Below are 25,786 nucleotides of genomic sequence, written 5' to 3'. Positions count from 1 at the left end.
ATTTATAAAACAAAGCCAAAATGTCACAATTACTAATTCACTTTACTAAATAGACCAAAGGAAATTGTAGCATCACTTTTATTCACTAACATGTAACTTTGTAGTCCACTGACTGGAAGGGGCTGGGTACATGAGCCATCCAGTTGGCAAGCACAGGTGTTCTTTTGTGTCCAGATAATCCCAGAGCTTTATGAATTAGGACTGAATAAAAAAGGAAGGAAGTGAAGTGCAGTTGAACTTAAAAGCTCCATTATGCTGCTACTTAGAACAATAAAGTGTCTGACAAAATAGCCACAATCACACTTAAGATTCTAGATTGCTGTTTAAATAGTAAATACTGCTGCAGAGCTTAAGAAAGGCACATCATTTTTGTTTTTGTATTCCCAAAGCAAACTAAATCTAGCTCCAGATCCTCATCCCCAGACTTTTCAGTAAGTGCCATATCACTGTTTACAAATCCACTTTTTTAAATAAAATCTATACAAAGCTTGTAATTGAGGCAATAATTTTGCCATGTGCCTTTTTGTAGTCTGTATTGGAACATTTACAAGATCTCCTGAAAATCTTTGTGCTCCAGGACCTAGATGTCTCCAGTATGGTAGCCACATGTGGTGTTGAGCCCTCAATATGAGGCTGGAACAGCTGAAGAACTGAATTGAAATATATATATATATATTTGAATTATACTAATATATTTTATATTATATATAATTGAATTATACTTATATATATTATATAACTGAATTATACTAATATATATATATATATATATATATATATATATATATACATACATACATATATATATAATTGAATTATACTAATATACTAGAATAATTCAGTTTTCAGCACCACATATTAAAAACATAAATAAAATAAAAATGTTCATCTACAATTATAAAAAAGATTCTTAAAAAACTGACTTCACTTATTTTTTTGAAGTTTTAAAACTGTAGTTAGCAGAAAATTAAAGTTATATACATTTATCTCATATTTCTATTTGACAGTACTATTCTAGAGTTAACGAGATGAAAACTTTATCTAACTTATTTCTTTCTGACTTAGGTCCAGGTTGATGTTAGATAATAGCCTGTGTACAACTAATAAGTTGCAAGTAATTTCTAGGCATAACTAAAATGCAAACCAACAAGTTTCAATTGTATGGTTCTGTAGGGTATTATATACTTTTGTAGCTAAATTTGTAGATATTATTCATGTTTTAATTTCCTAACAATTTAACTAAATTATCTGATGGTTGTACTAAGCAGAATTTTGTTATAAGTCAAAATTTTGATTACTTATTCTCTTCCAGTTTTCTAGCTTATACTGGAAAGAATAATTAGTTTTACCCCAAGCCTGGTGGCTCACACCTGTAATCCCAGCAATTTGGAAGACTGAGACAGGAGAATCACAAATTCGAGGCCATTCTCAGCAATTTAGTGAGGCTCTATCTCAAAACAAAATATAAAAAGTGCTGGGGATGTGGCTTAGTACAAAAAAAAATTAATCCTACTGATCAAATTATACAATTAATATAAACTGAAGTGTTACTCTGTGAACTATTTATGTGTGTATCTGGAAATAAGTTTCATTGAATTGTCTTGCCTTGCTTCCCTAAAATTACAGTTTCAGGAACTGAAAGTACTGATGATGAGTAAAAACTGTTTTCTTTTTACATTATCTGCTCATGTGTTTATGTTAATAAAGGCAAAGGAACTGTAATATTTTTTTAAATTCCATCCCTAAAGAAAACTTTGCAAAGGTCCTCATACCAGTGCTGACCCCAGACTTGCCTTACTGTGGACAATGTGATATATTGTTCTCTCTACCACATTGTCTAAGGAAGAGTCTTGCATGTTTTATTTGTGATATTTTATGAGCTAAAACAAACAAACAAACAAACAAACCTGAAGCCATTTCATAGATGTGTTACGATTTCCAGGTATGCAGAACTCCATATTTGTAGTCTTCTGGAACACTTGCTTTGCTAACTTTCCCTCCCTCTTTTGTACTATACTGGGGATTGAACCTAGGGACCCTCAATAACTAAGTTATATCCCCAGTTCTTTTAATTTTTACTGTGAAACAAGGTCTTGCCAAGTTGCTGAGGCTGGCCTGGCACTTGCAATTCTCCAGTCTCAGCCTCCTGATTTTGTATCTTTTATTAATATCTAAATTTCATTTCAGCACACAACAATTTTGGCATAGTTGACAAATAGAACATAAAGTAAGTTCAGGCTGTGTGTGTGTGCGCGCGCACGTGCACGCACGCAAGCGCACATGTATGCAGACTTGGATTAAACCCAGGGGCACTCTACAACTGAACAAACCTTTTATTTTATAATGTGAGACAGGGACTTCTTAAGTCACAAAGGCTGAACTCAAACTTGTAGTCCTCCTGCCTCAGTCTCCTGAGTAACTGAATTTAATGCCATGTGCTTCCTGACCAGCTAGGCATCTTTTGTAGGGGTGGGTACTGTTCTTTTCATTTTTGTATTCACTTGTCTAGAGAAATATTTAAGTGAATATTTACTTCATGATACGTTTCCAATTATTCCAGTAATTATCTGAAGCATGGACTAGGCTCAATAGCAAATACTCTCATTTATTTAGAGGAAATGCATAATTCCAAAAATATTTTGGAGATATATTTAACAACAAACATATGTCCTCAAAAGGGACTTGCATACATTTAGCTGCTTCCCTGGGCTCAGCTGGCACCCCATGTCCCCACGGTAGCATCTCACACTCACCTACTAGCACTCGCTTGGGGCTGGTATAGGCCTCCTGGGCATGCATATGCATGGTCCATGGCTGTTACTCTATTTTGGGCCATTGAAGAAGGCAACACATTATGGCTTCTTAAATTTCAACACATTTGACATTGATAAATACAAACACTATAAAATAGCAAAAAATTGAGATTTAAAATGGAAAATATCAGACCACCTTCTGCAGAATTTATGCAAGATACACAACATTCTCCTGATAGTAAGACTCAAAATGTTACTATAGGTATTTTCTGAGTAAAAGGATATGTGTTGCTAAACTCTTTGATCACCATGTTTTTTTCCTTGTGGATGATAGCACCCCAATGGATGCCATTGTAAAATGACTTCTGGGTATGTATGAAAATGTGGAAGGTGCCATTTCCATGCACTGTAAAGTCTGCTTTGATTTAATGTCCACTCAAATAGGCCACATCATAAAGCATTATGGGAGGAGAGCAGCTGAGACTATTTCCTGGGTCCAAATCTGTAGACCCAGCTCAGAGATCAGGCCTCAGCAGAAGGATTTGGTCATGAAACAAACCAGTGTCTGGCTGGATAGGGACCATATTCAGCAAAAGATAGGGAGGCAGAAGAATGGATCACACTAAGCAGCATCAATCTTCACCAGACTTCTCTTAGGTGGTATTTCAACAAGCAGTGTGGAAAATCAAGACAATCAGAAACCTGAACAAGGTAGTGGTGGTGACATAATAAATGGAGTTCCACAAGGTGATAGAATTGGGGCCTTGAAAAGCTGAATACCATCAAAATCTAACATTATATCACCCATAGTAATTCTTCATTACACACTTCACAGTTTTAAACATTTGAATGTAACTTTATTAAAACAACCAAGTAATCTGCTTTGAGGAAAAGCAGTTTTAGCAGTCCTTCTTTAACAAGGACTAATATTTTTGCATGAAATAAAAAGTTGGGATCAGAACTGAAGAAAGAATCTGGGAATAGAAAACTCTGAAAAGATTTAGAAAATTTTCTTTCAGAACTGCTGCAGTCTGGCTGGACAAGAATAACCGAGCAGCCACAAAGCCTTGTAGGTTCAAACAGCAACTACTTTATTTCAACTCTCACTGGCACTGCACTCACATTTTTTCTGCCAACGCCACCCACGCAGCCCTTCCAGAAACCCCCCACACCAGAAATTCTGCCTCCGGCACTTCCCCAACCAATGGGAACTCTCCTGGAATCCCCAGGAGAACTCCAAAGTAGCCGGTGCCCCAAGGCATCAAGAGCCGCCCCATTGCCCAATGGTAAAGGTCAAATATACAATACAATCAAGCCAGCATCACAGCAATTATATATAGCTTAACTCAAATCATCATCTAAATTGTTCCCTGGCATCACCTTTCAAACATTCCCTCAGGCAAATGCTAGGCATCATTATGACTGACTTGGCTCTCAACACAGAACAAAACAAAATTTCAGATGCTTTAGTTGCTTTCCCCCTTAGAAACATATCTGAACGAGAAAAGATCCACTACAGTTTCAGTAACTCAGAGTCTGAGGTTTGAGCAGTGACATGAAGGGCCTGATTCACTTTTGTCTGAATTAAACTACAAAAACACTGTTATCAACTTACTTTCAGGTGAAAGTAGCACACATTTCACCATCCGGAGTGTTGCCCAGTCTGTGTGGTGCATTTTGTCCTTCTGCTGATAATTATATTCACTGATGGCCCTCAGAAGTGTATCTAATGAGAGATTTTGATGTTCTTATTTTTTATTTACACTGTGACCTCAGCACATGCTCCTGCCATGGATCTTTCCAAATGGGATACTATTCAATTTAAACATTCTGCCTTTTCTCTTTGAAATATTGTTGTGAATTTCACTATATGAAGTACTCAACTGATTTCCTTTCAAAAAAGCATGATTTACAAGAGAGAACCTTTGAAAATGACATTTAAACACTGTTTCATATTGTAACACCAAGTAGTACATTGCCAGGGAACTTTTATGGATACTTTAAAAAACTTAGGAGGCAGAACTGGTTTCTAAGTTGGAAGATGATTGCTACTGCTTACTCAGGGTTGTTTTCCACTTAGTTTTTGTGCATACTAGTCTCAGTGGCATTCCCAGTGTTCCCATGTAGCCCTATTGTCTGCTTTGGGGGCTTGATGCAGACATGCAGGCCACACAGACTATAAATTTTCTGGAAGCCTTGTGCCAAGGAACTTCCTTTTTGATATTACTTAGGGACCAAAGTATCAGAAGCCTATGCATTACTGGGTATCCCAGTCAGTAAAATTAATATTTTGTTTTCTTCCATGTATGAACAAACACACACACACACACACACACACACACACACACACACACACACACTCACACATACACACTCACTGTTGGGCTTTGCCTCTGCAAAGAGCAATCCCACATTATGGTGGCTTTAAAAAGAAATAATATCAATAGTTTTCATGGTCTTCCTGTACCAATTTGGATTATTATTTCTGTGTAATCACACTGAAAACATTCCAGTGAAAGTCGTTAATTTTGAGCTACAGTTGTTGGCAGTGACAGCACTTAATTGTTGAGTGCCTTCTTCCTTAACCTTCCTGGAACACAGCCAGGTGTGTGATGCACAATTGTCAGAGAAATTATTCATACGCTGCTAAAAAAATGGTTTTTGTAATTAAAGAATATTTTGCAACCACATTGGTTACTTCCCTAAGAAGTGAACACTATCCATCCATTGTAACCCTGCTGTCCTCTCCTAGTCTGAATCCTGGACAGAGGTCCTTTTGGAAGGCAACACCAGGCAATGCTTTTCTTTTATTTTTTATTTATTTATTTATTTATTTTTTTATTGTTGGTTGTTCAAAACATAAATAGTTCTTGATAAATCATATTTCACACTTTGATTCAAGTGGGATATGAACTCCCATTTTTACCCCGTATACAGATTGCAGAATCACATCAGTTACACATCCATTGATTTACATATTGCCATACTAGTGTCTGTTGTATTCTGCTGCCTTTCCTATCATCTACTATCTAGGGGGTAGAGAGAGAAGAGGGGAGGGGAGGGGGGGAGGGGGGATAGCAGGCAATGCTTTTCTTCAAAGACAAGGTGAATGTGTGAGGAAGCCTGAATGCACAGAGCTGTCTTTTTTCAAAGTTGTAGCAAGACAGGATAAATTGTCCTTGGATTGAAACATGACATGAATGGGAACTAGGGCACAAGTCAGATGGCCATATCTTTATGGGCAATTCTTTCTGCAGTAGACTCTGATTGGGCAGGATCTTGCCAGTTTCTTAAACCTGGGGTCTAGATCAAGGAAAGCAGTGTATTCTTGTCCCTGAGGCAAAAAAGGCTAAGAGCTGGGTGGAAGGAGGACCATTCCATGTGCTGTTTTATGCTGAGAAAATGCTAAGCACTTGAGCTGTGCCCAGGACTTAACTGCTGTGACTCAGGGTGAAACTTGTAAAGGCCAAGTCCTCCATAACTAATCTCAGTGGATGCCAATCCATATGCCCATCTGCAGCAGATGGTTATGTCCTGCAGCAGAATGAGTAGATGTTCTTTACACCTTGGCTCATGCCATATTCTGGCCCCTCATAGTGCACAGCCATCTGGGGACATGGTCAAAATTTTTGGTAACCACAGTGCTTTTCTCTAAGTTGCATTTTTGGGTTGACTTCTCAACTTACCAGAAATGATTACCAAACTCCCCCCCCAAAAAAAAACAAAAAAACAATTAATGAATAGTTCTTGTCAACTAAAATGTTCTAGTGAAGCTCACTGCTGCTCTTCCATTTCTTCTTAATTTGAATGAAAAATATCTCTACGTGCAATTACTATGGGGTGTGTTTAAAACATGGGACAATTTGCCCATACTCTGAAGGAAGTTACCTCCTTATCACATGGAAGAACTGTCATAGAAGTGTAATGCAGTATTATATTAATAATTTGCAGACTTTTATCTAATCTACAATTATGAACAGATTATTAGTTTTAAAAAATAAATGGTTAATCAGTCTTTGATCATTGTTTTGATCTTTTTTTTTTGTTGCTGTTGTTTAAATGTTTCTTATCATACTTTTAAAGCTGACAGAACTGATTGAATGTTGATTATCTTGAAAGTATTTTGAAGATAGCTTTACAATGGCCTGTAAATTGTGCATATATATGTAGATTGATACATATTCTTGATTTGAAAATATGGTATAATATTACTGGTTTTATACAAAATACTGAATAGTAAAATTGTATAATTACATAATTAAAAGTATTACGCCCCAAAATGGGAGTGGCATAAGTTGAGGAGTCTTCTGAAATGTTATTCAAAAACATAACCTGATTTTATTTTAAATAATAATCATTCATTTGTTATAATTATTAATAAAATTTTTTACCTTTTGTCTCTGCAAAAAAATTCCATTCCTTCTTAAAAAGTAAATTTTCATTTTTATAGTTTTTATACCTTTCGTTATTATTGGGTAGTGATAATTAATTTATTCCCTGCTCCACTGAATATTCTAGGGTTTGATGAGAATACATTCTTGAAAGAAATGAAAATCTCAAGTTATTTCACTTACTACACTGTGATGAATATGCTCCACAAATATATGAAATTTTACCAAGCTGGGGAAAATAGCCATAAGCAGTATGAAACAATTTCTGATAAATTAGAAAAGTGAGGAGAAAAACATATCAAATGTTAGAACATTAATTAAAATAGTCAAGATAAACATTTATATTCAAAATTTTAAAATTCCTCAAGAAAAAAAAATGGATATGACCAAGAAAAATAAATGAGTCATTTGTATAGATACTTCTATTTGGTTAAAAGTTAAATTCTTATCAGATGTTTTCCAGAAGAAAATTGGAGGCAAACACACATAATATCACCAAGACCCTGAAACTTGGCTCATCACCTATCAGCAAAATTCATTGTAGTCTAACATTTTTGGAATAGTTAAAGAAATTTGCCTACAGTGAAAAATTTGCTAAAATGTAAAATTTGTTTAATGCAACTACAGACTTGTTATTCCCATGTCACTAGTGTTCTCTTTGATTCACGTGCTTACATTAACAAGAAAAAATGAAGTTTTAAAACTCATTTAAAACAGTATATTCTGTCTGGGTATGGTGGTGCATACCTGTAATCCCAACAGCTTGGGAGGCTGAGACAGGAGGATCACAAATTCAAAGCCAGCCTCAGCAAAAGCGAGGTGCTAAGAAACTCAGTGAGACCCTCTCTCTAAAAAAAGTACAAAACCAATATATTCCATCTTACTCCATTTTTTTCTCATTATTGAGAAAGTGGAAATAGCATTTTAATATAACTCAGGATATTTATGAAAATTACTAGATATTTTACTTGTGTTGTTTCACCCAGTACATTTGTGCAAACTGCAATTTAAGAATAAACATTGAGAGCTGGAGATGTGGCTCAAGCGGTAGCACGCTTAAGCGTGCGGCCGGGGTTCGATCCTTAGCACCACATACAAATAAAGATGTTATGTCAGCTGAAAAATAAAAAATAAATATTAGAAAATTCTCTCTCTCTCTCTCTCTCTCTCTCTCTCTCTGTCTCTCTCTTTAAAAAAAAGAATAAACATTGATGTTCAATTTTCTAAAGCTATCTTAAAACAAAGAGTATTGTGCCGATAGAAGTATGAGAATTTCCTCAGGGTTCATGGAGAGACTTACTAGGCAAGATATATTAGCTTTCTGATCTCCAAAAGACCCCAGGATTCATCAAAATTAATTTCAGACAGCCACACTGGTTCCTGTCTGCAATTGCAATAACTCTGGGGTGAGGCATGACTATTGCAAGTTCAAAGCAATGTTCAGCAACTTATTGAGGCTCTGAGCAACTTAGAAAGACCGTGTATCCAAATAAAAATTAAAAAATGGGCTGAATATGTGGTTCAGTGCCTAAGTGCCCCTGGGTTCAATGCCTGTTACCAAAAAAAAAAATCAGTTTAAAACTACACTTAAGACACAACTATCTTCATCATTTCATCATAATTAGTTTCTTAACAAATAAACCTAACAAGTGATAACTATTTTTATTGTCCCACAGGAAATACTTTGCAGGAATTCTTCGGGAAAGAAAGGTCCTTATAAATGTTGCAAGAAATCCTTTGATACAACATAGTTCCCCTCATAGAAGACAGGTAGAACTGTTTTATGTGTGACCAGAAAGCAAATGTTGAAGTGTTCCTTCCCACAATATACATTATAGAAAGAAAAAAATTTAAATGGTTAAAAACACCCTGTTGAAACTTTCTTTCTGTTATACAGCGCACTTAATGTTTTTCAAGCTTTAAATATGAATAGGAGAAATCTTCTTTTGTGTGTCCTGCATTTTATAAGAAATTCTTTTAATATGATAATGATCTTACTTTATGGAAGGTAAAAATGTAATTGAAGACATCAAACATATCTCTACTTCCTTCACTGAAGTGTATAAACAAAAAAAAATAGGGGGTGACAGATTCAATCTGATGTAAGGCATAGTTCACTATGCCTTGCATCTGGCACTTGTAAGTGTTTCTGTTTTACTATTATTGTAATTGTCTCTGGATATCTTTTTTTATTGTCACCAAAATAAAACAAATAAATAAAAACAAAAGCCCATAATACACTCCCACATACACACACAAAGACAAAAAAAAATTACCAAAAGTTCTAATAAATTTAGGAAAGAAGTTGGATAAGAGTAAACCAAAAGGTGAATGAAAGGAGAAAACCATAAAATAAGCAGAAGACTGGGGGTAGGACGTGACAGGGTAACATTGGGAAAGAGACATAAATGTGCACTTAAGACACCTAAATGTCAATACCTGCTAAAACTGGGGTTCCAAATATGGGCTCTCTGTGCTTCTGAAAAAACCATGTATTGCTACTTGGTGAAGGAGCAGAGCCTAAAGTTCTCTGTAGAAACTACTCAGTCCTGATTGAGTGGTACAACAGCAGGCAGAAACAATACATGAAATAAGGAGCAGGACTTGTTCCAGAAGAAGTTCATTTCCAAACAGAGGCTTCATTTCCACACTGGCTGGACCTGCAAGCAGCAGCATGGCAACCCAATCCACATTTTTAGTAGTTCTATAATTGTTCACTCTAGAACTCCCTCAGCTTCTCTGTACATTTTAACATTTACATGATAAAAGTTGGAAAAATATGTCTTTGAATTATCCAACAATTTTAACTATTATGCAAAGTTCAAATACTAAAAGGTCATACATTGTAAAAGAAATTCATATTCTTGAATATGGTGAAGACAGATACCTACAGAGAACAGAAACCACGAAGCACTGGCCCATGGCTTCCCAAGTTTCTGAACTCTCTCACTTTCTGTACTCACTTGCCTGGGGATCAACAGTTCAACAGAGTGTGGGCAGTCCATGGACAGTGCTTTGAGCTGTGTTTATACTGTTTTTTTTCCTAATGTCTGTGATATTATGAGATTAATATTTTTTAGAGGATAAAATTATATTTGTAGTGTATGCTATATGTGTATGTCCAAGGCCCTGTGTTAAATCTCTGTCATAAAAAATGTAAAATAAAAACAGAAGAGAGATGGGCATCATGGCACACACCTGTCATACCAGCATCTAAGAGGCTGAGGCAGGAGGATCATGAGTTCAAGGCCAGCCTCAGGAACTTATCAAGGCCCTAACCAATTCAGTGAGACCCTGTCCTGAATAAAATATTAAAAATGGCTGTGGATGAATCCTGAAATCTAGAAGTCACAAAGTTAATCTGCAGAAATGCTAAACCCAGGGGTTAAATGTTTGTAGACTATGTAACTCAGGAGGTACCTGAGGACCCAAGGTAGATCTGATAGGGATCCATGCCAGGGCTTAGGACAGGGAGTAGGACACTGTGCTGCTTCCAAGGAGCTTTCAGTTAGTGCAGAGTGCTTCAGCCCTGGCACTATTGATATTCTGGGCTGTCCCAGCTGTAAGGCATGGCGTGTGCATTGCAGGAGGTTTAGCAGTGTCCCTGTTATCTACTCACTTGATGTTAGTAGCACCTCTGCATAATTGTGACAAGCAAAACATTGCCATGTGTCTCCCAACAGACAAATCAACTCTATCATGAATGACTGTCATAAGACAAAATATTGATAATCATTATTAACAAGAACTATAATATGCCAAGTAGTGAGGAACTTTAAAATTCTCATGGAAAGATAACATCCATGGAAATTTCTATATCCTGACAGGCACAGTGGTTTACACCTGTATTCCCAGCAGTTTGGGAGTCTGAGGGAGGAGGATTGAAAGTTTGAAGCCAGCCTCATCAACTTAGTGAGATCCTAAGCAATTTAGCAATACCCTGTCTCTAAATAAAATATATAAAAGGACTGGAGATGTGGATCAGTGGATAAATTGCCCCCTGGGTTCATTTCCTGGTACAAAAAAAATAACTTGTGTTTCTTGCTGGTCACAGTGGCACATACCTATAATCCTAGCATCTTGAGAGGCTGAGGCAATAGGGTGACACATTTCAGGCCAGCCTCAACAACTTGGGAAGACCCTGTCTCAAAATAATAATAATAAGAAGAAGAAGGAGAATCAGAATAGGCTGGGGATGCATCTCAGTGGTAGAGCACTTGCCTAGCATATGCAAGGCCCTGGGTTCCACCCTCAATACTGAAAAAAAATTACATATCCTAGGTGATACTTATAATCAGAAGGAAAATGATAAGCGATATCTATACTGTTCCATGACTGTGAAACTGCTCCCAATTGTATTGGGATTCAAAGATGACCAAAATCTATCCAGCAAGATATTTTATTGAATGCTCACAATATTCTTCCAAATAGTTATTACAGTATGTACTGAGTGGAAAATAAACCAGAATACCCAGAAACATTATTCCTTTCACTATTAGGATGCTGAGGTTGATGCTTAATGTCTCCAAGGCTCACGTCACCATCACAACCACCCACATCCACCAAAATAATACTATCTATGCAGGGGACACACATATGTATCAACTACCTACTGTTCTAAGGTCATCAAATTATTTAATGCTCATAAATCCCTATGATATCATTCCATTTTACAGAAGGATAAGAGAAATTGGAGATTTAGCCAAAGCTAAAGTGTTATAAATTGGTAGGTGAGGGATTTTTCACTGCATCACAAAATTGTTTCCTCTTTCCAGCTGCACACACAGGGAGAGAGACATTCAATCCTCATTATTAATAGTTTCTATCTGTGCAAATTTTCCTACACACCAGATTTAATTTGTAACCTCAAAAATCAATGCTCTTGACACTTTCATGGTTCTTTATGAATACACACAGAACCATGAAAACTTTTAGCCACCAAGTGTGCATGTACCCACCTATATCATGCCCCACCTTCTAATTATTTCATGGTCACTATCAACATCAAGCAGCATTGATGGTGCAGGACTGAGTTATGCAAAAGACATAAGACAGGCTATAATTGGGGCATGCGAGATGACCATCAATAGATAAAGCTGCCTGGGCATCACTGATGTGAGGCTAAAATACTGACATGACAGTCACGTTACCCAGAGTGAGAAAGATGTCAAACCCTTTCCAGCAGCTCTTTTTTTTTTTTTTTGGAGGGACCAGGGTAACCCGGGATTGAACTCAGGGGCACTTTACCACTGAGTCACATCCTCAGCACTATTTTGTATTTTTTTAGAGACAGGGTCTCACTGGGATGCTTGGCACCTCACTAAGTTTCTGAGGTTGGCTTTGAACTTGTGATCCTCCTGCTTCAGCCTCCTGAGATGCTGGGATGACAGGCATGCACCACTGTGCCTGGTCTACCCTGTACACTTCAGGGTAAGAAACTGTCACAGGTGAATCTGTAGGCAGCTGTGCACCCTTCAGAGGTGCAATAGCTCTACCCTTTGCTCCAGGCCACTATAATGGTCCACCATTAGGTAGAGATAAGCCCTGGACACCACTGCCCTTTTCTTCCTGACCATGTCCATCCTCCGTAGTGTATGCCAGATGGATAACACAACCCAGATTGATGTGGCAGAAATATCTACAATGATCCCACTGAGAGAACAAAATATCAACAAAAAATGTGTCCTACATTGCAGCGTCCTGATGGTTCACAGTGAGAAGAAATGCCATTTCTTTGCCTAGAATGACCAAAGGGAAAAAGAATCTTCAAATTAAGACATTTTTATTTTAAAGGCACTGATCTACATTATTTGGTGACAAAAGGAGCACTCCTGTGAAGAAGAGGGCCCTAGGGGGTAGCTTGAAAAATAACTCAAAAGTGTACAGTTGCGGTGGAGTATGAGTGTCTGAGTGATGGAGGGGGCTGAGAATGTGCTGGGGGGGTGGTGCATACCTGTAATTCCAGCAGCTCAGGGGGCTGAGGGAGGAAGATGTCAACTTCAAGGCTAGTATCAGCAATATAGTGAGGCTTTAGGCAACTCAGCGAGTCCCTATCTCAAAATAAAATACAAGAAAAGGGCTGGGGATGTGGCTCAGTTGTTAAACACCATTGGGTTCAATCCCTGGTACAAGAATAAAATAAAATAAAATGGCTTGTATAGTGTAAACAATGTGATAAAGGCAAGTGTTTGGTTCCTCAGAAGTCCACAGTGGCTGATTCCAGGGAGAAAATTAGCCATAAGGTAACACTTAAATATGCTTTTGGAGGCCCTTGTAGACTCCTGTATGAAGAGAGTGATGTATGCTTGGCACAGTCTGGGGAAAGAGGGATGCCTGTGGGAGAGAAGACACAGCCAGGAGGAGTATGTAGCTTTCAAGGGGTAATTCTGGACACTCAAAGGGAGTAAGGAACCTATTTCCTCGACCTACAGCTGCACCTGCTTGCAAATGGGACAGAGAAAGTTGATTTAGTCAAGTTTAGCTCTGATTTAGACTGTACTCTTGTGTGACTTTTTCTAACTTAAGGAAACTTCAGATTAGCAATGTTGAAATTTTGCTGAGAGGTGACAGTATAGTTTTGAGTCCACAGCATGAACCCTGAAGCCAGGCTGTGTGGGTCCCCATGGAAATTCTGTCACTAACAACTCATGTAACCTTGGGCTAGCTTCTTGAACTCTATGAACTTCAGTTTTCTCCTTTCAAAATAGGTTCTATGCCAGGCATGGTGACACACCAGTAATCCCAGCAACTCTGGAGGCTTAGGCAGGAAGACTGCAAGTTCAAACCAGCTCAGCAACTTAGCAAGGCCCTAAGCAACTTACTTATCAAGACCCTGTCTTTAAATAAAATATAAAAAAGAGCTGCGGATGTGGCTCTGGTTATAAAAAAAGAGCTGGGGATGTGGCTCTGTAGTTAAGTTCCCCAGGGTTCAATCCCTGGTACCAAAAAAAAAGTTACAGTGATGTTTAAATGAACAAATATACCTAAACCACTTAGCACAGTACCCATCACACATGGGTTATTAATTAGTTGTGTGAGTTTATAAGTTTGTACTGGCTCCAAAGAGTCATATGCTAACATGTCTACCCAATTCCAAACTGAGTGTTATCAGTCATTACAGCAATAATTTGTTATACGTTTATCAGCATATGGCACATCAAGAATTTTAATATGTAACTAACACAGACTATTTTATGTCAGTTCTTTGCTTTTCTATAGATGACATAAACATTTAGAGGTTGTCCCCTAATCCTTAACCCACTAACCAATTCGTGCTCTTCAATCTACAATAAAAGGATGCCCACAGGAAGTTAAAAACATTGTATTAAAATGCATTCAATACACTTAACCCACCAAATATCAAATCTCAGCCTAGCTTGCCTTAAACAAACTCCAGTGGTGTGAGTCTGCTGCAGAGCAAAATCACTGATGCCATACCTCTTTTTGTTGTGAGGGGGTACTGGAGATTGAACTCAGGGGTGCTCAACCACTGAGGCACATCTCATCCCTATTTTGTATTTTATTTAGAGACAGAGTTGCGCTGAGTTGCTTAGGGCCTCGCTAAATTGGTAAAGCTGAATTAGAACTTGTGATATTCTGGCTTCAGCCTCCCAAACTGCTGGGATTACAGGTGCAGGCCTGCACCCCTGTGCCCAGCACAGAGCTCAATTTATAACACAGTGTTGTAAGGCTCATGGAATTCACTGAATATTGAACTCAAAGTGAAAAAAAAAACAGAGTGGTTGCCAAGATCTGCTCTCACATCACTGTAAAGTTGAAATATTTTAACTCAACCCATCATTAGGTGGGGGCCATCTCTATTTATGGAGTGCTATCAATCTGTCTAGCACAGACTCGCTCATTATGGGGTACAGAAATATCCTGAAGGTCCAAATAACATTCTCCCTAACCTATTTCACAAAGATAAAGCCATGAGGAAGAATCAAACTCACGCCCACTCCCTGCCCATCAGCCTCTGCTCATCTCTTAGCTTAAAGGAAGAGCAAGCAGGAATCTGTCACCAGCTAGCTGGGGAGCATTGCTTTCTCTGGAATCATGCTTAGTACCATCAAACTTTATCAGCTACTGTTTGTTTCCTCCCCCCGGAACCTCAGGTCTTTTCCCAGATAATGTGAATAAATACAGCCTGGCCCTGAGGCTGTATCATCTGCTGCTCTACATGTACTCCTACTATATACAAACCTAGCAAAACCATCATGGACCATAGGAGGGACACACAGAACCCCATTCACGATCTGAATAAGAATGTATCAGGACTCCAGAGCAAAAATGTATCAGGACTCCAGAATGTTTCAAATTGCTTTTTCTACCACTTTCTACCACTGGGGGATATTCATTTCACCCTTTTTAGCTGTATCTTATGATGTAAGCTACTAGAAATTGTGCATGATACATTAATCACAATATCTAAGGATTATAGAGAATATATTCTTCTAAGCACTTTTTCTAACTCCTCTTTGCAACCCTGTGAAGTATGTTGGTAATACTCCACTTGACAGGAGGAAAATCTGAGCTTTAATACATTAATTTGTGGGCTGGCATTGTGGCTCAGTGGTAGAGTGCTTGCCTAGCACAAGTGAGGCACTGGGGTTCAATCCTCAGCACCGCATAAAAATACATAAACCAGATAATGATATTGAGTTCATCTCTAACTTAAAAACTATTTTAAAAAATGTCTCTAGTAAGACTCTAACTCACACAAACATGCACATCAAATGTCTCTGTGACTTAAAACTGCTTCCTAGCTGGGCATGCCTGTAATCCCAGCAGCTCAGGAGGCTGAGGCAGGAAGTTGGCAAGTTCAAAGCCAGCCTCAATAACTTAGCAAGGCCCTAAGCAAGTCAGGGAAAACCTGTCTCGAAATAAAATTAAAAAGGGACGGGACTGGGATGTGGCTCAGTAGTTGAGTGCCACTGAGTTCAATCCCAGGTACAAAAAAAGAAAAAGAAAAAAGCTGTTTTCCAACTTCCTTCCTCTTATGTAGTGAAAAATTTCACATGTATTAGAGATAACTTTTTTTCCACTTGAAAATTGGCTGCAGCATCCTTCAGAGCAAAAGTACTTCAACTCCCCAAAAATGTGCAGGCATAAACTAGATTCACTAGGAATCTGTGCCTCAATGAAACCTGAGGGGGAATGTGATCACACTTTCCAATTCACAAAATGTTTTTATGTCATCTGCACAGTCAAATGCAAAGAAAAAAACTGAGGATTATCCACACAATGAACAGCAGGCTTTAGTGTGAAAATCCCAGCTCCTATCCCTGCCCCTCCCCCAATAAAAATTTATGGCAAGAACTTACATCAGAAACTGCAAGATTCTTGCTGAAACTGTATATGCTAACCATGGACAAACTGTGAAAAGTGATGACATGTCTAACCATTTGCTTAAAAAGTCACCAATCTTGTTTGTGTTTACCAGTGGCTAATCTGCAGGTTACATCAGTTGAGGTCACATTGACTTTATACACCCATGTGTAGAAGTGGAATTAAAAAGTTACATTTAGCTGGGTTCAGTGGTGCACCCCTGTAATCTCAGCAGCTCTGAAGGCTGAGATAAGTGGATTGCAAGTTCAAAGCCAGCCTCAGCAACTTAGTGAGATCCTGTCTCTAAATAAAATAGAAAAAGGGATGGGGATATAGCTCAGTGGTTAACTGTCCTTGGGTTCAATTTCAGGTATAAAACAAAACAGAAAAAAACTTGTTTAAATATGTGGATTGATAAAATAAAAACAACAATCATTCTTCATCTTTGAAGAGGGGAGAATCCTTCTAAAAATGCTAAGCAGAGTGTTTGTGAGGGGTGAATAAGAGGGGATTTTCTGGCTTATCAGACCACAGTACAATTCTGCTCAGAAATTCATTTTACCAATTAATTAAGAGATGCTCAGATATTGTGAAAACAATTTCCTAGAAATGGATATCAGAGAAAACAGGTTTGTAGCTGTAACTCCACTCCACTTCTTTGAGGCACAAACTTCTGGTACATTTTCTCCAGGACAAGCACTACCTAGCATTCTAGCTTTTAACAAAATGATTCCAATTCTATTTATGACTATGGAATTATAGAAGAAGGGAATCAATAAATCTTAAGTAATATGCCAACAGGTCATGATCAAATATAATAAGTTCCTGTCTTCTATTTCAGTCTCAATTTATGTTAGGTTCTGAAAAAGTGTTTACAAATATTTGTTTCCAAGCCAAAGGGACATGACATAAGCCCCCCACCCCCAGCTCCATCTGTTTGTGGTAGACAGAGTCTTAGTTCTGTGGCAGGCTTGAAAGTTTCTTTCTTTATAGGATTTATATTCTGATTGATATATTTCATTCAGGGTACCCTCCCCTTGCATCCCTTCAACTCTCCCTCTGACCCCTTTGTCTATGCTACAGTTATGGTATATGCAGTTTCAAATATACCACCACAAAACCCACTATTCTATATAATTAGCATACTCAAACCCCTCCCCCTTTACAGGGGATTGAACCCAGGGACACTTAACCACTGACCCACATCCCCAGCCCTTTTTCATATTCATCAGGGTCTCACTGAGTTGCTTAGGGCCTTGCTTTTGCTGAGGCTGGCTTTGAACTTGCAATCCTCCTGCCTCAGCCTTTAGAGCCACTAGGATTACAGGTATGCACAACCACGCCTGACTCGGAACTATAGTTTTTAGGAGAGGGGTCAAGGTACTAGAGTGCATGTTACAAGAGCAGCCCCTTGTTCTTCTTTTGCTGACATACTTCAGTGTGCTCTCATTTCTAGCAGCCCTTACTTCCAAGGCTTTATGGAATCAGCCAGGGTTTGAAGAAGCCATTACCTAAAGTCACCACCAAAAGGGAAAGGAAAACAAATTCCAGTGTGCTCTTTGCATTCCCAGGATTATCCCTTGCTCTGTTCCATGTGTTCTCTGGCATAAAGGCTGCCCACAGAGCAACCTGCTTTATAATTCAGAGACTGGGGAGGCTTCAAGTTGCAAGTCACATATTAACAAAGAGGATTCATCTCATCACTGCAGCCCAACAGATGCACACAAACTTCATACTTACTGCAGATGCTATAAGTGTGCTCCCAATTTGCTTTTTTGCTATTGGTGCCTAATGGAGAGTAGAAATAATGCCACTAATATTCTAGGGTCACACTACCTAAGGATTCAAGCAGGCTGCTGGGCTCCATCTCCAATGATAAAAGGATGGGAAATAAGGAGGAGAGGAACATTCTGAGCCTGTGCTGTCTGATCTCTGCCACAAAACTTCAACCCTGCCATCAGCTGCAAACACGTATGGGCACTGGAGATCCAGTGAGATACTGTGATATTCATTTACTTATCTGTGGGAAGGGTGGAAGAAAAGCTACACATATTTGGAGTTTCAACAATAATTTAAAAATTGGCATGACATCCTTGGAAAAAGAACTCCTTGCCTCTAAACTTAAAAGACATGGGAAGACACTTGCTTAGAATAAATCAATTTGGATGGATACAGCCACTCTGGAAAGCAATATGGAGATTCCTCAGAAAGCTTAGAAGGCAACCACCATTTGACCCAATTAAACCACATGGTATCTCATCAAATAGTGTGCCCCCAGGCCTTCCCAACCCCCATCAGGATCAGCAAGCTCTCTCTTCCCTTCTATGGCACTTACTGGATTATGCCATGATGAAGTACTATGGGACTCCCCCCAAACATACCCATGTACTTGAGCTTAAACACAGGGACACTCTATGAGCTGCATTCCCAGTCCCTTTTCAAACTTTATTTACATACAAGTTCTTACTACGTTGCAAGGGCTGGCCTTCAATTTGTAATACTTCTGCCTCAGCCTCCTGAGTGACTTGGAAGACAAGTGCCATGACTCCTTGCTGGTGGCTAGGGGCTTCTGTCCTCTACTGAAAGAAGCTTCCGGAGGATGAGGATCAAGATTTCCCACAGGGTATCATCCTTCTCTGCATCTACTTATGACATTACCATATTCCTTGTCCACTAGATCTTCTGGGAGGCACCAACTGATAAGAAGATTGAGTGTACTGAAAAAGGGAAGAGCAACCATGTGGATGCTCAGGCACTGCTGGCCTCCTGGGCCTCACAGGGCACTGTTCCCTGGAGTACTGTCATTTGAGGGCAGACCTCTCTTTAGCCTCGGCACTAGTGGCCCTCACCTAGGGGTCTCACTGACTGATCCCTTTATCCCCAAGATGGAGTGTTTCAACTGCATCTGCTTCCTGCAGCCTTACAACACCTCCCATCTGTATGTCTGTAGTACCTACACCTTTCAGCCCAAGTGCACCTACACTGTAAATGCTGCCCCACCCTGGCTGCCTGCCACCCTGGCCTCCAGTATGGGGTCCTGCCTTCATGCTCATCCTCCTGACTGGCTCCCTCTGCCTCTAGAACATGCTCACCTTCACTTTGGAGCATGAAGATTTTGATGATGGGAAAGGGAATTGTCCCTATGACCCAGCTATGGGCCACATTGGCCTTCTTGTAGGTGAGTGGCTGTGCCTGTTTTGGGTGAGTTCCTTGGAACTTGACACACTCTGGGGTGTCTACACCTTGTTTATGGCCTGACTATCCTTCCATTTCCCACAGATCGTGAGTTGTACTCAGCCACCCTCAATAACTTCCTGGGCACCCAGCCTGTCATCCTCCAGAACATGGGGCCCTATCACCCCATGAAGGCAGAGTACGAGGCCTTATGGCTCAACAGTGAGCAAGGAGAAGGACTGGGGAAGCCCAGGGTGGGAAACCTGTGAGGTCCTTGTCACCTCATGACTGAACCTCCTTGCCTTGCAGCAGGGCCCCACTTCATTGCCTCTGCCTATGTCCCTGAGTGTGTGGGGAGCATCACAGGGGATGACGACAAGGTGTACTTCTTCAGTGAGAGCGTGGTGGAATACGACTGCTGTGCCAAGCAGCTGCTAGCCCAAGTTGCCCGTGTCTGCAAGGTATTGAGCCCCCAGCATGAGCCCTGGGAACCCTGTGGGCTGGGCAGCGGCTGACCCACTGCATCCCCTTCATATCTGCCAGAGTGACATAGCCGGTGCACGCACACTGCAGAAGAAGTGGAGCACATTCCTGAAGTCACGGCTGGGGTGCTCAGTGCCCAACCAGCAGCTCTATTTCAACCAGCTGCAGGCTGTGCACACCCTACAGGGTGCCTCCTGGAACAAGACCACCTTCTTTGGTGTATTTCATATGTGATGGTGAGTTGGCCAGGAATGCTGGGGTGGGGATGGGCAGGTGTTCAGGTCAAGGGCAGTATGTGGGTGGGAGGGCCTGAACCATGTTGTCCTATAGGGACATCCAAGTGGTCAGTGTCTGGAACACTGAGTACTTGCCCCTTTTAAAGGCCCCTGGGAAAAGAAGGCAAGGCCCTGCCTGGTGGCACCTTAGATCTGCCTGCTGATATATTATTCTGCCCATGAGCATTTTCTGCTGATCCCTACATTCCTACAATCTCTGGAGCTGGGGTGAGATGTTAAGGTGGGCATCGGACCTGACCCTTGAGATCCCTCTCTCATTGCAACAGGGGTAATGTGGACCTTTCCTCAGTCTGTGAGTACCAGTCGGAAGAGATCCAGTGGGTGTTCCAAGGTCCCTACAAGGAGGGGGACATGGTGGTGAATCAGCAGGTCAGGCCCAGAGCACCACTGGGGACTAGGCAGAAACCAACCCTGGGTTGTTTGAGGAAGTGCAGAAGTGGGGTCAATACACTGACCCAGTACCCAGCCCCCAGCCTGGTTCAGTGAGTCCTTTGGGCAGGAAGTGTTCCCTGTCAGTTCCAGTGGCCTCCCACCAGCTGATAGCTCCCCTGTCCATACCCCTACCCTCACAAGTGCATCAACAAATGGCACCATCACCATGGTCACACCAGTTCTCTGGAGCTAGCTGACAGAACCCTCATCTTCATCAAGAAGCACCCACTGATGGACGAGCAGGTAGAGCCTTCATGGGGCCAGCCCCTGCTCATGAAAGCACCAACTTCACCCACCTGGTGGCTGACCAATTTACAAGATTTGACAAAGCCACCTATACACTGCTGTTCATTGGCACAGGTAGGTAAGCTCTTGGGTGTGTCAGGAGCTGGGAGACACCCAAGAGCCTCATTCCCTGTCATTGACACTCCCTTCTCCAGACTTTTCCAGGAGATGGCTGGCTGCTCAAGGCTGTGATCCTGAAGCCTGGGGTCCACCTGATTGAGGAACTGCAAGTGTTTGATAAGGAAACTGTGGAAAGCCTTGTGCTGTCACCAAGCAAGGTAGCTAATTAGACTCCATGCACTGCCATTGCACCCACTCCACCATCCCCAAATCAGGTTGGCATGGTTGGCCAGTTCAGCACACCTAAGTCAGCTCAGGGCAAGCCTGGGAAGTCATGGTGTGTGCTGACAGGATTGGCACTCTACAGGAGCATTATGTATACCCTGGTCCCTGCAGGGCTGCATTCCCAGAATTAGTCCTGGAGAAAACTCATGTTTTTTTTAGACACCTCTATGTGGGTCCAGGACTCTGCTTACAGCCTCCTCTCTGATCCTCTCCATACTCGCCAGACTTCCCCAGCTTTGACATGTTTATGGTGCCCTCCCAGCGTTGGTTTCTGCCTAGACCCCAGTGGTGCTCGGGGCCTGACCCGCTGATTCCCCACCATGTCCCCTGAAGTGTTGTCTTTTTCCTTAACCCTCATACACATTTGCAGCATCCTCTGGATGATGATTTGTTTGCCTTTTGCAGCTATTATCACTTAAAATTGTTCCCCAGCACATGGAGTAATGGCAGAAAGAATATGGGGTTGTGTAAACACTCAGATTGGCAGTTACCATTCAAACAGAGAACACCTTATGCTGTGCTGGTGCCATTGTGAGAGCCAAGAGCACTGGAGGAAAATGTTTCATGCCTTCTGTGTGTATAGCCTCCCTGTTTTCTTGAGACTTACACCTTCCTTTGCAGTGCTGTCTTCTGCCTCTTCTTCATGTGGGCACCTCTCATGCTTGTGCTCCTTGGAGTCTGAGCAGCCCTGGGATGCATGTGGCCCTACCAACCCTCTCACTCCTCTTCTCCCATAGAAGCTTCTCTTTGCTGGCTCCTGCTCTCAGTTGGTCCAGCTGCCCCTGGCAGACTCTGTGAAGTACCACATCTGTGCAGACTGTGTCCTTGCGCGGGACTCCTACTCTGCCTGGTGCATCAACACTAGTCACTGTTTGTCTGTGGCCAGCTACTCTGGGTGAGCTGGGTTCTGCAAGGGCTGGGACCAGGAAGGTGTGTGGATACGGTGGTTAGAACCACGCTTCTGATACCCCTTTCCTCTGCCAGATCTCTACTTGTTCAGAACATGGGGATCTCAGATACCATAGGCTTTTGTGACCTTCATGGCACTAAGAAAGGTGAGCTTTTTTGTGTTCCCCTCCACTCCAGATGGGCTGTGGTCCTTAGGTGGATTTTCCACATCACACCTCCCTGGCCCTTGGTCTCTTGCACTGACTCTGCTACCTTCTCTCTCTGTTGCTACAGTCAGGTGAATGCTGAAAAACATCACAATGGTAGTGGGCACAGACTTGGTACTTCCCTGTTCCTCTCCTCCAAGTTGGCCTATGCCCGCTGGATCTTTGAGGGCCAGGACCTACCTGCAGATGAGCCAGGCTACATCCACTATGATGCCCATCTCCAAGCCCTGGTGGTGATGACTGCCCAATATCACCATTCTGGGGCCTACAACTGCTTTTCAGAGGAGTAGGGGACATGGCTGGCTGTTGAGGGGTATCTTGTGGCTGTGATAGTGGGCCCCTCAGTGACCTGGAGGTTCAGGCCCCCATGGAATACCCATGGCTTATGTGGCTGGCTGTGCTTGCCCTGGTGTTACTGGTACTTCTGGTTTGGTTGCTTTGCCAGTGGCTTCAGGAAAATCTGGAAAAAGATATCAAGGCAGCAGAGAGGACCCTGTTGTACCCGCTGGAGTTGCTCAAAGAACACATCAGTCCCCTTTCCAGCTCAGAAACAGAAGAGTAATTTTGAGATCCTGTTGGATACTAGTAATTGGAGGTCCCCTCTAGATTGTGCCTGGACATTCTGGGGCCAGATTGGAGGTGGGTCCCTATCTGCACCTCCTGGCATCCCAGGCCAGCCCCTGCCTTCTTGAACACCTCTTTCTAGGGCCCTCAGGATCGGGCCTAAGGGCCTGTGATTTTGTTTAGAGACACTTTTGGTTGTTAAAATGGCAGGTGTTGTCTACATCCTTTCATGCCCAGGTCAGCTCTCACCCTAAGGACTGTTCTGGCTCAGAAGTTCAGTTGTGCTGATGTTGAGAAAGAAAACTTGCCCTGTCCAAAGCAGGGCCCTTCCCCTCCAGGTTGCTCTGACACACCTCTCATCTTGCTGTCCTCAGAACACTGTTGTCACCTGACTCCATTTTGTTTCTTTGTTTATGTATTTTCTAATTCCACAATGATAAAGATCTTTTTCAATTCTATTGTGTGAATTATTCCTCCTTCAAATGATACCTTTTCTCTGGGGTCATTTTGCTTTATTCAGATGTATTATTTTTTGTACTGGGGACTGAATCCAGGGTTGCCACATCCCAAGATCTTTTTTTATATTTTACTTACAGACAGCATCTCCCTGAATTCCTTAAATCCTCACTAAGTTGCTGAGATTGTCCTTGAACTTGCAATCCTCTGCTATCAGCCTCCAGAGCTGCTTGGATTACTGGTGTGCACCAAAATATGTGGTTTAATTGTTTAATAACAGCTTAATAGTTTTTTTTTTCAGGGAGAAAGCTGTCCTTTCCTGCCCCTACTCTAGTTATAGTTTAACTAGTCATAAATATCTAGAATGACAGGTTGTTGTTGTTGTTGTTGTTTAGTCCTTTGGAAATCTCTTTTATCTGCTTGTGTCTGCAGCAGTTGTTAAATCTTCTTTTAATCTGATTATTGATCTTTGATGCATAATGTTCTTTTGGGTTTCTTTTAGATGTTCTCCTTTTTATTTATATTTTAATTATTGTTATTTTATTTTTGGATTTTGGTACTGGGGATTGAACCCAGGGACACTCTAACCCTGAGCTACATTTCCAGAATTTTTATTTTTTATATGGAGTCAGGTTCTCACTAGGTTGGTTAGGGCCTTACTAAGCTGCTGAAGCAGGCTTTGATCTGCAGATCTTCTTGCCTCACTCTGAGTCATTGGGATTACAGGCATTCACCACCACACTCAACTTAGATTATAACTTTTAAAAATTGGTATATTGTAAATATACATTATCATAGGATTCAGTATGCCACATCTGTGCATGCCCATAATTTGGTCAATCTTGTATATAATATTCTTAACTTGGGATTTTTTCCTCCCTGGGTTTAATGTAGATTTCAGTCCTATAACTCCAAGTTGATAAGTCAGTGTGTCTGATTTTGTGAGGGAGTTTCTGCTTCTTTTATTGTCTTTGTACATCTATTCAAATGGTCCCTTTTCTCACTTTTATGTTTTGTTCATTTGTTACCTTATCAGGGAGGCCATCCCTGCCCACTGCATTATAGCCCTTCACTGACTTCAGAGCACCTAGCACCACCGTAATATATACATACACACACACAGTTTATGCACACAGATATATTTCAGACTAAGCATATATTTATGTATAAGATACACACATATGCATTATTCTTACCTTTCCATAAACTCCATGTAAGCTCCATATAGTATCATGCTGGCCTGTAATCTCAGTGACTCCAGAGTCTCAGTGGGAAGATTGCATGCTCCAAGACAACTTGGACAATTTAGTGAGGCCCTGTCTCACAAAACAAAAAGGGCTGAGGAGTAGTTCAGTAGAAGCACACCCCTGAGTTCATTACATTAAACAAGTTTCTTTAACTTTTCAAATTATTATTTGCCCAAATCTACGAGTTGGAGGTAAATATTGATATTTAGTATTTTATACTCATTTGGGAAGATAATTCTTGACTCTTATTTTATAAGTCAGAAAAAAGAAACCAAGCTTAGCTTTTCAAAAATTGGTTACCCTGACAAAAATAAAATTCTAAACTTGCACTTGCTTCCATTCCCTGAGTAATATAAAAGAATTGATTTTACAAGAACTACAAGAAACCTGAAATTCCTTGAAGCACAAGTTTAACAAATTTACCCCCACAATAATTCTGAAAATCTTAATTTAATTAAGGCAAATAATTGTGTCTTGTCAAATGGGAATATTGGACCTCTGTTTGTTTATTGTTTTATATTCCAAGGGGCTTCCCAGAAATGTACCAATTTAAAATCTTGTTAATTAGCCATTATTTAATGAGATTAACTATCATTATTTTGGAATACTAAGTATAGTGAAAATAATAGCTAAAGAATATAACTATGCTAAGCAATCAATAACTTGGTTTATTTATCCTAACAACAATGCAAATTTTATAAAGAGAGACAAGAATTAAAAAAAAAAAAAAACAATGTTTGTCTGTTTGTTTTCCACAGATACATCACCATGTATCTATGAAACACAATGCTGGTTAGTGTTCAAAACATTTATTGAATGATTGATTGATGGATATAAAACCAATCTAATCATATGGAGGACCTATTTCCTCAACATTATTGTTAATTTCCTCCAGGTTCCATTGGGAACATAGGTGCT

General features: G+C 40.5%; 1 pseudogene; it reads left to right on the top strand.

The window, feature by feature from the left end:
* The window catches only part of LOC143387520 (semaphorin-4C-like), a 50,393-nt pseudogene extending 27,100 nt beyond the window's left edge, over positions 1 to 23,293 (top strand).
* The last annotated feature ends 2,493 nt before the right edge of the window (positions 23,294 to 25,786 follow it).

Source organism: Callospermophilus lateralis, unplaced genomic scaffold (assembly GCF_048772815.1).
Source record: "Callospermophilus lateralis isolate mCalLat2 unplaced genomic scaffold, mCalLat2.hap1 Scaffold_858, whole genome shotgun sequence".
Taxonomy (NCBI): Eukaryota; Metazoa; Chordata; class Mammalia; order Rodentia; family Sciuridae; genus Callospermophilus; species Callospermophilus lateralis.
This window is presented reverse-complemented; position numbering and strand designations above follow the sequence as displayed.